Raw genomic sequence first — 14,369 nt, 5'->3', positions numbered from 1 at the left:
AGAGACTCTTAATGATAGAGAATAAACTGAGGCTTCCTGGAGGGGAGATGGGTGGGGGATGGGCTAAAAGGGTGATGGACATTAAGGAGGGCCCTTGTGGTGAGCACTGGGTGTTATATGTAAGTGATGAATCACTAAATTCTGCTTCTGAAACCAGTATTCCACTATATGTTAACTAACTAGAATTTACTTATTTATTTATTTATTTTTATACCTTTATTTGACAATCAGCGATTAGTTCTCATCTACATTAACTGTCTGTAGATTTTTGAGAGTGCTGATAGGTTCATAGGTAACCAGTGTGTAGAGCTTGTTTGGTGAATCATCCTCGTTACGTTTTCTGGACAACTGCACATGGATACGGTATGGAACATGCCTTATTCCTTTGGCCCAGACAGCTTTGTTGAGCCTGGTGTCAATGTGCACATCTGGAGTTCCCATCTCTTTCATAGCAAATTTCCGGATCTCTTTGAGTGCCTGAGGGGCACGCTTCTTGAAACCCACTCCATGGATGCGCTTGTGAATGTTGATGGTGTATTCTCTGGTCACTACCTTGTTGATGGCAGAATGGCCTTTCTTCTTCTTGCCACCCTTCTTCACAGGAGCCATTTGGCCAGGACCTGGTTGGAAAGGAAGCTTAACTAACTAGAATTTAAATAAAAAACTGAAGAAGGAAAAAAAGGAGGATCCAGCTCATATGGCCAGAATTGAAAAGGATATTTCCTGAGGCACCCCTTCTTCATGGAAGCAGGTAGATCCAGTCCTGGGGGTGGGTCCATGTTTGGACATGTCACTCAGAGTTAGGTAGGTGCATAAGAAGGGAGAGATGGATGGATGAATGCTCTGGGATGTCCAGTTGTTTCCTGAAATGAGGAGTGGCAGAGATGGTTCCTTCAGTACACCAATGACAAGACTTAAGAAGGTCCTGGCTTCTCTGATGAGATATATATTTACACAGTGTCAGTATGTGAAAGAAGGATGTGTCACTATGGGCCTTAGGAACTCTGAGTTAATTAATCAACTAGTGAAATTAATTATATTAATCAGAGTTATCCAACAATTAGTTATCCAGAAGAAAACAACCTCATGTAAAGACTCCATGAAGGGATGCATGCCTAGAGGTTATAGAGTTGCAGGTTGGCTTCCCAGAGGAGCTGGCATTTCATCCAAGACCTGAGGAATGAATATGTGCTTTCTAAGGTGGGCATATGGAAGAAGCAGCCCAGGCAGAGGGAACCCAGCATGGGCAATAGTGGAAGTGAAGGAGAGGACTTGGTGGCTTCAAGGTACCATGCCTGCTCCCATGTGGCTGGAGAATCAACTGTAAAGGATGGTGGTGGTGAGAAGTGAGTCCAGGTGGTAAGTCCAGAGAGGGATGGGTTAATGAATGGGCTTGAATTCACTCTAGGGAGTCTGGATTTTTTTGGGTTGTGGGGAGACCGATCATCCTTGTTTGATCAGGACTTATGGGTTTTCTGGGATGTGGGGATTTTATTTTATTTTATTTTATTTTTTTAAAGATTTTATTTATTTATTTGACAGAGACAAAGTGAGAGAAGGAACACAAGCAGGGTGAGTGGGAGAGGGAGAAGCAGGCTTCCCGCCGAGCAGGGCTCGATTCTAGGACCCCTGGACCACGACCCAAGCCGAAGGCAGACGCCCAACGACTGAGCCACCCAGGTGCCCCCGATGTGAGGATTTTAGTTCTAAAAAACTTGTGAAATGAGTTGGTCCCCTATCAGATAGGGAGCCATTGAGGAATTCTTAGCTGGGGAGTGATAACCACTTCTTTTGGTTGTTAAAAGATCAATTGATTGTCAGGTAAAATGAAGTTTCTGTAGGAGGCCATCTCTGAACCCTCCCTGGGATCCCAATTTCCAGGGCTCCCTCCACGTCTCCTGGGCATTCACATTGCTTTTATAAATGATGCCAATTTGATGTCTGCCCTCCCCAGGGGACAGCTAGCTGATAAGATAGTGAGCCACACATGTAGTTTTTACTCAGCACCCAGCATGGCTCATGGAAATGTTCAATAAATTTCTGTGAATTGGGAGAGAGTGCCTGGCATTGTCAGAATTGACCCTCATGTTCCATAACCCTACAGTATAAGCTGGGAATAATACCACCTCCCTCATCAAGACCATAGTATGAAAACATCCACTACAAGATTTGGGGTGGGGGCTCAAGAGTAGGTGTTCAAGAAATCTTTGTGGACTGTGAATCAGAATGGTAAGGAGGAAAGGGTGAGTCACCATGGGCTGGGTGTAACTGTTAGTTAATTAATCATTTAATTAAATTGATGAATTGTATTTATATTTACTAATTTAATAGTGGTCTAATTGATGATATTGTTTTATTTTATGATGGTGAGCTGTCTGCATGGAGCTCTCATGGGGAATTTAGAGAGCCTGTAGACAGAGTTTAGGGTGACCAGTGGCAAGATGGGGTTACAGCAGGCTGTGGGAGCCCCGAGGAGACCCCTGACCTGGCCCATGGTGGGGCTGAGCTGTCCCCTCACTGCATTCACATTCTGGTTGTGTGGCAGGCAAATCATAACCTGTCTGGGCTGGAATTGCCTCACTTGTTAATACCTACTTGGAGAACTGTTCCAAGGAAGAAATCAAACAACTTTTGGAAAGTGACCAGGAGTCACCTCACCAGTGGGCAGGCACTGGGTCTGAACCTGTTTTTGGAGCTCTGGATACACAGTCTTCAGGGGCTTACATACCAGGGCAACAATTCGCCATGGCTGCATCCTGAAATTACTTGGGAAGCTCTTAAAAATATAGATGCCTGAGTCCTCCTCCAGAAGATTCTGATTTAAATGATCAAGGCGGGGTCTTGACATTGGGCTTTTTTTTTTTTTTTTTGAGAGAGAGAGAGAGAGCACCCACACACATACATGCACACATGCCTCACAGGGATGGGGGCACAGAGGGAGAGGGAGAGAGAGAATCTTAAGCTGGGTGTGGAGCCAGACATGGGGCTCGATCTCACCACCCTGAGATCATGACCTAAGCCAAAATCAAGAGTCAGACGCTTAACCTACTGAGCCACCCAGGCACCCCTTGACATTGATATTTTTGAAAAGGAACCCAGGTTGAAAACCATTGGTTTGTGTGAAGGGACAGATAATAACTGAACAAATTAATAAACAAGATAACTTGGATGGTGACCCATGTTTAAAATGGAAGTAGATCCGGTAGGGTGACCGAGAAGGACTACACATGGGGACAGGATGGTCAGGGTGGGTCTTGGAGGAGAGGACACTCGAGCCAGTCATGGGAAGTGGATGTGATTTATTCACATGGCCCCTTTCTCCTTCCCTTATACTCCTGCTTCTCCGGCATGGCTGCACATTGGAGTCACTGAGCAGGTGTTAAAAATACAAATGCCTGGCTCCCATCCCCAGACAGCTGATTTAGTGGGGCCCAGGACACATACATCATAAAATTTATCATTGTAACCATTTTATTTTTATTTAAAATCTTGGGGCACCTGGGTAGCTCTGTTGGTTAAGTGTCCAACTCTTGATCTCAGCTCAGGTCTTCATCTTGGGGTACTGAGTTCAAGTCCTGCATTGGGCTCCACGCTGGGAGTAGAGCCTACTTAAAAAAATAAAATATTTTTTTTTGCAGCAGGGTTATAGGTTATTAATTTCATAAATTTTTTTTATTGTAAGCATTTTAAAAGATATAATTCAGTAGCATTGAATACATTTAGGATGTTGTGCAACCATCACTTCTAATTCTAGAACATTTTCATCACCCCAAATCGAAATCCCCTACCCATTAAGCAGTTCATTCTCCCTTTCTCCCAGCCCTTGCAACTATTACTCTGAATTAATTCTGTCCCTGTAAATCTGCCTATTCTTATTCATAATGGCCAAAAGGTGGAAGTAACCCAAATGTCCATCAATGGATGATTGCATAAACAATATGTGATATATCCATACAACAGGTTATTATTCAGACATAAAAAGCAATGAAGATCTGTATTTGCTACAGGATGGATAGACTTTGAATGCATTACCCTCAAGTGAAAAGAGCCAGACACAAAAAGGCACACAGTGTATGGTGCCACAGGATTTTTAAAAGCCCCAGATGACCATGACATGTAGCGAAGCTTGCAAACCACCACCTTATACCATATTGCATTTCAATCGATCAAAGATTGATGTTCAGATATAGGTTGATATGATTCATAATCACAATGAACAATGACATCCCAGACCTGAAATGGACATATTTCTCAGGTCAATGTGGGTGAGGTGCCCAGTCCTCACACTGCTCAGTTTCTTGGACTGTTTTGCAAAAAGTGAGGGGAGATCCTTCACTGAACCTGCACATGCTTCCTGGGCATCATTTTCCTGTGAGTTCACAGGCATAGTGGCAACATCCTGCCTCTACACACACCAAGAGAATGGCCATGTACCCAAAAAGTGCTCACCCTTGGGCACATGCATGAATCCATTTTTATAGCAATAGAGCCCTTTCCTTGCTTGGTGCCTTTATTCTTGGTCCCCCATCCTCCGGGTCTTTTATTTTTATTTTATTTATTTTTAAAGATTTTATTTATTTATTTGTTTGTTTGTTTGTTTATTTATTTATTTATAGCATGAGCAGGGAGAGGGGTAGTGGGAGAGGGAGAGAGAGCATCTCAAGCAGACTCCCTGCTGAGCACAGAACCCAACCAGGGGCTCAATCTCACCACCCTAAGATCATGACCTGAGCTGAAACCAAGAGTTGGATGCTTAATCGATGGAGCCAGCCAGGCACCCCAATTTATTTTTATTTTTGTTTTCATTTAAATTCCAGTTAGTTAGCATACAGTGTAATATTAGTTTCAGGTGTATGACATAGTGATTCAGCACTTCCATATAATACCCAGTGCTCATTACATCAAGTGCCCTCCTTAATGCCCGTCACCCAATTGCCCCATCTCCCATCCCCCCTCCTCTAGCAACCCTTTATTCTCACCTAGCCCACGGTTCCATCTGAACCTCAGGTCCTGACCTCTGGGTCCCCCTTTGCTTGTGTCAGGGCTCAGCTGTGAGATCTCCTGGTGTTGAAAGAAGGTGGTGTTGCTCAAAGACTTGGAAACTTCTTGTCATCACAGCCTCCCTCAAGGGGTAAACAACCCCAGAGCACCCAACAAGATAAGACTGGCATCTCATCATGCAGGATTTTGTTGGCCACAGTCTGGGAAGACGCCCATGTGCTCCAAGCACTCCGTCCCTCCCCGGACGTATCAAAGTTTTGTGAGTCACGGAGCTTGTAATACAATGGGGAGCACAGATGTGCAGCTGTCATTTCTCAGGCACCCACTTGGAGCGTTTGCAGAATGGGAACCCGAATCCTGACAACTTTGAAATTGCATGGAGAAAACTGAGGCTTAGAAAAGTTGAGTAAGTTGGACTCAGAAGGCAGCTCTCTCAGACTTCTGAGGCCTCTTATTTTCCTTGCTTCATGATTCAAGGGTCAGATCAATGAAAAAGAAATCAAAGAAGTGCTTGACTACTTCCCCAAGTCCAGCCTGAGAAGATCACGTAAGCTCAGCAGGATAAATGAACTAGCCCAAACTGTTCAGGGTGACAAAAACAGTTCTCTCTCTGACCTTGATTAAGTGAGCCCACTGTGTATGGCCAGTTTCTCTGGTCTGGTCCACCCCGTGGGTATCTACATGTCTCAGTTGCTCCCAACCCTGCCAATTTGATGTAGATGTGGGTGTATGTGTGTATGAGTGTGTATGTGTGTAAGGGGGTGCAGGTAGAGGGGCTGCAAATAAGTGGGCAATCTTCACTTTATAGCAAGCAGATAATTGAGCCGGAGTTACAATAGCATAATGGTAAAACACACAGGCTTCAGAATCAGACTGTTGGATGCCTGACCTAGTGACAGATAATACAACCTCTTGGACTCTCAGTTTCCATATCTGTAAAAAAGAGACAGTAATGTCCATCTTGCTTGAATGTTGTAAGGAGTTAATATACTCAAAGCACTTAAAAAAGTGTCTGTTATTTAGAAAACACCCGATTTTACTTCCTGAATACCTCCTGGATTCAACTCTTTCTTTCCAATATCACTTCCTAGTTGAGAGGGCTGATATCCAGGACCTGGATAGTGGCTGCAGATTCCTAACTGATCTCCACTAGCTGGTGTGAGACCTGCACAAGCCTCTGACACCCTCCGGGACACCTGCCTTTCACTGTACACGAGGAGATTGACTCCGGTCAGCCAGTTGGTGTTTTGGAAGCTTCATGATGTGTGCACTGTATGTCTCTTTCATAATGAGGGTGGAGCAAAGGAGAGGGGAAGGAGGTGGCCACAAATCAATACTATCAATGGGCTGAGCCAAGTCTGCTGGGAAGAGACCTGGTTCACACTACTGTGGGATGCAATGACTTAATAGCAATTAATGATGGCTATAAGTTGTGTGTGTGTGTTTTTTTTAAGATTTTATTTATTTATTTGAGAGAGAGAATGAGAGAGAGAGAGCACATGAGAGGGGGGAGGGTCAGAGGGAGAAGCAGACCCCCTGCTGAGCAAGGAGCCCGATATGGGACTCAATCCCGGGACTCCAGGATCATGACCTGAGCTGAAGGCAGTCGCTTAACCAACTGAGCCACCCAGGCGCCCCGGCTATAAGTTGTGTTATTGATAAGGCACGAGATGCAGATAAAAGAATAATTATAATGTATTACTGCTGTGAACAAGCAGAATTTGCAGTTGTGGTTACTCTTGCCATGGAGAGAACAAACATGTTTTTGTGTTCAGAAATGGGTGAGGAAAGACCTGGGAAGGAATGAGTGAGAGAGAATCCCAGCAAGTACGTGGAAATCTACTGTTGGAAGAGGGATTATGATAGGATTGCCCTCACAGAGCCATTTCTCACAGAGCTGAGGTCCTGATGTGGTCAGCTACATATCAATTGATAAGACATCTTGAATCTCACCAACAGATTCCCCCTTGAGATTCACAAGATGTGGAGCCTTTCCAGCTGGGGGAAGGCTTAATGGTGTTACACAGAAAGTGTTTTTTTTCCTCCCACACCGGGGGTGGGGCATTTTTAGGTAGGACTTCCTTATTTCCCTCCTCCCCTCACTCCCTTCCTTCTCTCCTTCCCGCTGCATTTATTAACTGTCTACTATGTCAAGCATGGTGAATATAATGGAGAAAATTGAGATACTGTCCGTGCTGTGCTGGACTTTACATTTACTCAGTGGAGACAGTCATTAGCAGGTGTCTCCCACTCTCCCAAAGTGGAGCACGCCTATGAAACCTTTCTTGAGCCCAAAAGGCATACAATGAAGAAGCAGTTACTATTAATTTGTATGGAAAAATTTTTGAGTGTTCTTAGGACCCCCAAAATAACCTCTCTTAGGCTTTTCTGATACCTTAGGGCACGTCTTGCTAATGCATGCACACAATAAATTGAGATAAGGCACAGATGCTCACAGATGTGGTGCAAAGCTCTGGTGGCTGGATGCAGAGATGCTGAGAGCAGTCCCTGGGGAAGGAGCTTGGTGGGGACACTCCGCCGCTTGGGGTGTGTGCTGCCTCTGTAACCACTCCTCACAAAACAAATGCTGAATGCTATTTTCACTTTTCACCCTTTTTTCATAAAAGCAGAAATCTTCTTCAAATTCCCTTTAGTTAGCAAAAACAGGTACTGATGTAGGTCTTTCCTAAGAGTGAGATGGTATAAAGTGAACTTTTGAAAAGCGGGGGATACCTGGAAAACAATCACACTAATGAATATATGATTCATTAAGATAAGCATGCTGAAGGAGAGTAGTATATGGTTCTAGGAGAACTTGAGGCCAACCAGGACTACTAAGGAATCTGGAAAGACTTCCCTGAGGAAGGGACGTGCTTGAGTGGGTGTCTTCTGGGGAGAGGTGTGAGATGGAGTGTGGGGAGTGAGAAAGAGTGGCTTGGGTAGAGAATCAATGAGAACACTTGATCTTAGCATAAGATCAGTTCCTCCAAGATCACTCAAAGCATCTTTTCCCAATTCATAAAGCATTAGACCAGGTGCTTTGTAGGAGTCTTTTCCCAATTCATAAAGCATTAGACCAGGTGCTTTGTAAGTGTCCTGGAGGCAGTGAACCTCTTTAGAAGTCTGTTGATAAAGATTGGGTCCTCAGGACTGCTGATCCCAACAGTACTTGAGCCCTCAAGTATACTGATGGATTGCAGAATTTTTCATCAGTGCTAATGAGATTCTTTTTTTTTTAAATTTAAATTTTATTTATTTAACATACATTGCAATATTGGTTTCTGGAGTAGAATTCAGTGATTCTTCACTTACATACAACACCTAGTGGTCATCATAACAAGTGCCCTCCTAATACCCATCATCCATCCAGCCCACTCCCCACCTGCCTCCTCTCCAGTAACCCTCAGTTTGTTTTCTATTGTTAAAAGTCTCTTGTGGTTTGTTTCCTTCTCTCCTTTTTCTTTTCGCCCTTCCCATATGTTCATCTGTTTCTTTCTTAAATTCCACATATGAATGAGATCATAGGTATTTGTCATTCTCTGACTGACTTATTTCACTGAGCATATACCCTCTAGTTCCATCCATGTCGTTGCAAATGGCAAGATTTCATTCTTTTTGATGGCTGAGTAATATTTCATTGTATACACACACACACACACACACATATACATATATGATATATATACCACATCTTCTTTATCCATTCATCAGTCAATGGACATTTGGGCTCTCTCCATAGTTTGTCTATTTATTTATTTATTTATTCATGAGAGATAGAGAGAGAGGCAGAGGCAGAGGGAGAAGCAGGCTCCCCACGGAGCAGGGAGCCCGATGTGGGACTCGATCCCAGGACTCTGGGATCATGACCTGAGCTGAAGGCAGATGCTTAACCGACTGAGCCACCCAGGCGTTCCTAGTTTGTCTATTTTTGTTAATGCTGCTATGAACATTAGGGTGCCTGTATCCCTTTGAATCTGTATTTTTGTATCCTTTGGGTAAATACCTAGTAGTACAATTCCTGGGTCATAGGGTAGCTCTATTTTTAACTTTTTGAGGAACCTCCATACTATTTTCCAGAGTGGCTGCACCAGCTTGCATTCCCACCAACAGTGTAAGAGCGTTCCCCTTTCTCTGCATCCTCGCCAACACCTATTGTTTCTTGTGTTGCTAATTTTAGCTGCTAATGAGATTCTTTATTTTATTTTTTAATTTTTAAATTATGTTCAACTAGCCAGCCTATAATACATCATTAGTTTTTGATGTAATGTTCAATGATTCATTAGTTGCGTATAACACCCAGGCTCATCACCACGCGTGCCCTCTTTAATGGAAGAAAGGAACTTTCCAACAGAGAGCATGTGAGGAAAACAATAAGGCACATGCAGAAGAGGGAGGTCCTACACTAAATTCGTACAAGGGAGGAGGCATTTGAACCACATCCAAATCAGAATCTGATCTGCCACATTGGGTCCCTGGCCACTTCTCCAGCCCCATCCACCACCATCCTAAAAATATTTTTCAGCTTCCCAAATGTACCATTTTCTTACTCCCTCCCTCCCTCTTTTCTTCTCTCTCTGTCTCATAAAATGTCAGATCTTTGTTGGTAAACTTGTCTTGAAGTCTAATTTTTTTGATATACAATATGATATTAGTTCCAGGTGTAGCACATAGTGATTTGGTATTTTTATACATTACGAAATAACCACTATGATAGGTTTAGTTAACCATCTGTCACTACACAGTTATTACAATATTATTGACTATTTTCCCTATCTTCCTTACATTACGTCCTTCGGACTTACTTATCTTAATCCCCTTCACCTGTTTCACCCACGTCCCTCATCCCTTTCCCCACTGGCAATCACCAGTTTGTTATCTGCATTTATGAGTCTGTTTCTATTTTGTTTTGTTTGTTCATTTGTTTTGTTTTTTAGATTCCACACATACGTGAAATCATACAGTGCTTGTCTTTCTCTGTCTGATTCATTTCCCTTAGGATAATACCTTCTAGGTTCATACATATTGTCACAAATAGCAAGATTTCATTCTTTTTTTATGGCTGAGTAATATTCCATTGTGTGTATGTGTATATACCACATTTTCTTTATCCATCTACCGATGGACACTTAGATTGCTTCCCGTATCGTGGCTATTGTAAATAGTGTTGCAATGAATGTAGGGGCACATGTATCTTTTTTTTTTAATTATTATTTTCATTTTCTTCAGATAAATACCTAGAAGTGGAATTGCTGGATTGTATGGTAGTTGTATTTTTATTTTTTGAGGAACTTCTGTACTGTTCTCCATAGTGGCTGCACCAAATTTTATTTCCATCAACAGTACATGAGGGTTCCCCTTTCTCGACATCCTTGCCAACACTTGTTATTTCATATACTTTCTTTCTTGCCCCAGGACCTTTGCCCAGGCTGTTCATTTTTCTTAAACATTCTTTCCTACTCTCCTTTTTAAAACCTGACTGATTCTTGTTCATATTTCAGGTGACAGCTTTATTGTCAGCTTCTTTAGGGCAGCCTTTCCTGACCTGCCTTCTCTCCTGTAGGTAAGATCCCCTTAGTTTTATGCACACATTACACCTTGCTCCTCTCTCTCTCTCTTTTTTTTAAAGAGAGAGGGAGCATGAGTGGGTGGGGAGGGACAGAGGGAGAGAGAGGGAGAGAATCCCAAGCAGGCTTCATACTCAGCGTGGAGCCTGCTATGGGGCTGGATCTCATGACCCTGAGATCATGACCTTAGCAGAAATCAAGAGTCAGATGTTTAACTGAGCCACCCAGGTGCCCTGCTCCTCTCCTTTATAACACTTCTGATTATGCAGATCAAAATTTGTCCTGTTTTATGGAGTGCTAACTGTGTGCCAGGCACTATCCTAAGCACTTTAAATACATCGTCTCATTGAATTCTCATAGCCCTGTGAAGTAAGAACTGTTACTCTGACCAGTTTCGTATGTTGGGGAAATAGGCATGGAGAGGTTAAATAAGTTGGCCAAGGTTTCTTAGTGAATACTTGGCTGCTCCAGGGTTTGAACTGATATCTGACTCCAGTGTCCATGTTCTTTACTACTTTTTGCAGCATAAAAGGAAGAAGGGTAAGGCTGGAGAATTATTCAGGGGCTTCTCAGAGCAAGATGGGTCTAGTATTTCCAGGCTACCTGACACTCAGAGCTTACCCCAGAAAACAGGGATCATTAAGTCCCATGCTAGTTCTCACCAAATAGAGATAGGATGATTTGCAGGGACATGTTAAGGGTCGAGTTGGTAAGCAACTCAGGTGATGAACTGGGGGAGGTGGGAGCAGGTAGCTGCTCAGTGGTGGATGGTTATGTCTCTGGAAGAAAGAGACATAGGGGGCCCTGCACTTCTCATTCTGGCACGAAGTAGGAACCAAAAGGAATCATATATCTTTTTTTAAAAAAGATTTTATTTATTTGTCAGAGAGAGAGAGAGAGCACAAGCAGGGGGAGTGGCAGGCAGAGGGAGAAGCAGGTTCCCCGCTGAGCAAGGAGCCTGATGTGCGACTCCATCCCAGGACCCTGGGATCATGACCTGAGCTGAAGGCAGATGCTTAACGGGCTGAGCCACCCAGGCATCCCACGGAATCATATATTTTTTTAAAAAATATATTATTTAGAAAAAAGTGTGGGTGTTATAACTGGCTTAAGAAATAAAAGGTCATTTTTTTTTTCATTCAGGTAAAAAATAGAAGTCGATGGTTCAGAGCTGGAACAGAAACTCAGCAATCAGGGAACCAAACTCACTCTATTTTGTTGCTAGGCTTCCCTCAATATGCAGCTTTCATCTTGTGGCCCCAAGTGGCTGCTCCAGCTCCCATCATCACATCCTACATTCCAGTTTGCAGGAAAGAGGAAAGGTGAAGGGGAGAGTGTCTTCCTTTCCTTTTAGGGAATGAGGGATATTGCACATGTCATTTCTACTTACATTTCATTAGCCAAAATATTGTTCTATAGCCACACCTAGCCTCTCTGGATTCTCCATAACCTTCCAACCCATCCTCAGCTCAGATTCTCCTTCTCAAGGATCTAGTGGTGTCCTGCTTTGTACATGTCGAAACCACAGCCTCATGGTTTAATTCTTCAGACCACAGCTTACAGAATGAATGAGGTTTTGAAGAGAGCTCTCAGCAAGTATTTGGGGAACCTCAACTCTAGCCCTAACCTGCTGCAAGCACAGTTTGAGACCTAAATTGAATTGCTTCTCCTTTCTGGGTCTCAGCATCTCTACTTATAAAATGAAATGATTGGCCCCTTTGCCTTTCATCTCCTTCCGGGTTCTAGAAAGTTCTTCACCGTGCTCCACAGAATTCCATGGACTAACAACTGTGAGGACTGAGATGCTTGCCCCTATTCCAACCGTGGTTATTCTGATCACCCAACTGTTTATTCCATCTTTCAAGTATTCATTCAAGAGCTTCAGCCTCAAGCAAACCTTTGTTGATGGCTGGAGAGTGTCACAAAAACTTCAAGTTTCCCCCTAAATCCATACCCCATCTGATTGTGGAGTAATATAAACTTGAGCTGGCTATATGATCATCAGGAACAGATTACATCTCCGAGGCTCCTTTGAAGCTAAGGGTGGCCATATGAGTAAGTAGTGGCCACTATGAATGAGCAGAATTTGTATGTACAACTTCTAGGTCATGCCCTTAAAGGGGAGAAGCATGCCTTTCCTTCTTCCCTCTTTTTATGTCTGCTGGCCACAGGTGTGAGGAGGGGCACAAGGTGGAATACAAGGTGAAAGCTTTAGCAAGATAATCATGAAGCTCCCATCCTTACTCCAGGCTAGAGTGTCTACCTGGAATTTTACCTTGCTATTCCGTTTTACTGGGCTTATGTGGTTTAAAAATAACATCTCTATCATAGCAAACATGGAATCTAGTACCAAGAGACTGCAAATTTAGTGCCAGAACTGCAAATATATGACATTGGCTTAGTGTAGTGATTTTCAATCGGGGATGATTCTGCAATTCTACCCCTTCCCCCAAGACATTTGGCAAAGTCTGGAAACATTTTAGGTTGTCTAGAGTTGGGGGGAGATGTTACTGGCATCTACTGAGCCAAGGTTGCTGCTATATATCCTATAATACACAGGGTAGCCCCATAATGCACTGAATGATCTGGCTCAAATGTCAACGGTGCCACAATGAGACAATCTGGCTTAGCAAGAAGTGGTGAGGACACATGGGTACATGCTGGAAAGCTGGTAACTCATGTTTTGCTATGATAAAACTTGATAAGGCTGTTAATTACAGTGTGGGCAGAGCCTGTAGCTCTAGAGGAAATGGTTTAAAAAATTTAGAATGTTGGAGGGTGTTGACTGCTTCTTGCTGTCGTCAGCACAGTCCTGTAAAAACGAAAGACAGACTCAGAATGGTCAGCCAGTGTGCAAGCAGAAAGAGAAGGAGAAAACATGCTGAGCGAAAGAAGCCAGACACAAGAGGTCTCATATTGTATGATTTCTTTTACATGAAATGTCCAGAATAGGCAAACCCATAGAAAGAGAAAGTAGATTTTTGGTTGCCAGGGGCTGGAGAAGGGGGATGGGAGTGACTGCTTAATGGGCATGTGGTTTTATTTTGGGGTGATAAAATGTTTTGGAGCTAGATGGTGGTGATTGTTGCCAACATTGGGGATGTAAGAGAGAAAGCTCTGCTGAAGGAGAGTTTGCTGTGAGAGAGGGAGAGAGAAAGAGAGAGAGAAGGAGAGGCCATCTAGAATTTTTAGGCGTATTAAGTATATTTGGATGAACTTGTTGGCTATGGTTATTTATCGCAGATAGAACTGACCAAAAATCAATAGACTGAAAGTCTACTAACTTTTTGGAAAAATCCAAATATTGAAAAAATTACAAGTGTGGCTTCTGTCAAAAAGCCTATGATTGTTCAAATCCCAAAACACCTCTGGCTCTAAGTTGATACTGGCAGGAAGTAAACTTTGAGATCTGCACCCTCCTTCCTCAAGGTCCACTTCTTATGTCCACCTAAAATGTATTTTTGGAGAAAAATGAACAAGAAAGACCCTTATTGAGGCAAAGCAAGAAATCATGGAGGACAGTGGACAAAGAAATTTCTCCAAAAGAAAAGAGTGAAGCGGGAAAGTGGAACTTCCAATCTATCTGTAGCTTATCCAAATTTCCATCATGGCTAAATATGCACATCATGTCATAGTCAGAAAAATGCCTTGCATCCTGAGAAAACCACCCCAGAATTGCACCTTGTCTTTTCCTAAACTGTTTCATAGTTTTGCTTAACAATCCTCAAATGGATGAAATATTGGGCCCTGTGGTAGGCAGCTTCTGACATTGCTGGCAAGAATCCTCACCTCCTGGTAGTCACT

General features: G+C 43.1%; 1 pseudogene; it reads right to left on the bottom strand.

The window, feature by feature from the left end:
• Positions 1-232: 232 nt before the first annotated feature.
• On the bottom strand, positions 233-609 carry LOC102742894 (large ribosomal subunit protein eL31 pseudogene; annotated as a pseudogene).
• Between the last annotated feature and the right edge of the window lie 13,760 nt (positions 610-14,369).

This window comes from Leptonychotes weddellii, chromosome 1 (genome assembly GCF_054177405.1).
Source record: "Leptonychotes weddellii isolate Sample4059 chromosome 1, ASM5417740v2, whole genome shotgun sequence".
NCBI classification, from domain to species: Eukaryota; Metazoa; Chordata; class Mammalia; order Carnivora; family Phocidae; genus Leptonychotes; species Leptonychotes weddellii.
The sequence above is the reverse complement of the archived record's forward strand: the minus strand, read 5'-3'. Positions and strand labels throughout refer to the sequence as shown.